Source organism: Dipodomys merriami, unplaced genomic scaffold (assembly GCF_024711535.1).
Source record: "Dipodomys merriami isolate MVZ:Mamm:240054 unplaced genomic scaffold, mDipMer1.0.p SCAF_1558, whole genome shotgun sequence".
Lineage (NCBI taxonomy): Eukaryota > Metazoa > Chordata > Mammalia > Rodentia > Heteromyidae > Dipodomys > Dipodomys merriami.
Window position 1 is genome coordinate 46,501 of NW_027202891.1, and position 775 is coordinate 47,275.

The window sequence follows — 775 nt, forward strand, 5'->3', positions numbered from 1 at the left end:
TATTATTCTGAAAATACCATACAGAAGAGTTTCAATTACATGGGCAAGATAATGAGTACATTTCTTATCAAGCATTGTTGCCTCCTCTTTTGTTTCCACTTCCTATCACTTTCCAATTCATCCCTCCTGCCCCTCCCCCCATTATGCCCCGCCTTGAGAAAATTTTAAAGTTCATTTTTCGACAAAACATCTTGTACATCTCATTGGTACAATGGGTCCAACTCTATCCTTTTTTAAAAGATTTGTTTTTTCCCTTCCCCTCCACAAACTATACCAACATAAAATACAATGAAAACAGGAGCTATATTGTGGGTAAGGGACATACAAAACAACAAAAATTCACATTGTAAATATGTTAGAAACAATCGCACGAAAGAAAAAATATTTGAATGCTTATCTTGGGGTACATTTCACCTAACATCAACGAATCTTACCTTTTCTGCTTGTCTCAGACATATCCTATTTATTACCAATAAGGGAAACCATGGGGCCTATGTGTACTTGGGCCTGGCTTACTTCACTTAATATAATTTTTTCCAAGACTTTCATTTTCCTAACAATGGGGCAATGTCATTATTTCTGATGGAGGCAAAAAATTCCATTGTGTATATATACCACAATTTATTGATCCATTCATCTACTGAGGGGCATGTGGGTTGGTTCCAAGCTTAGCTATGGTAAATAATGTTGCCATAAACATAGTTGTGCTGGGAGCTTTAGTGTGGTCTTCTTTGTGATCATTTGTGTAAATGCCCAAAAATGTGATTCCTGGGTC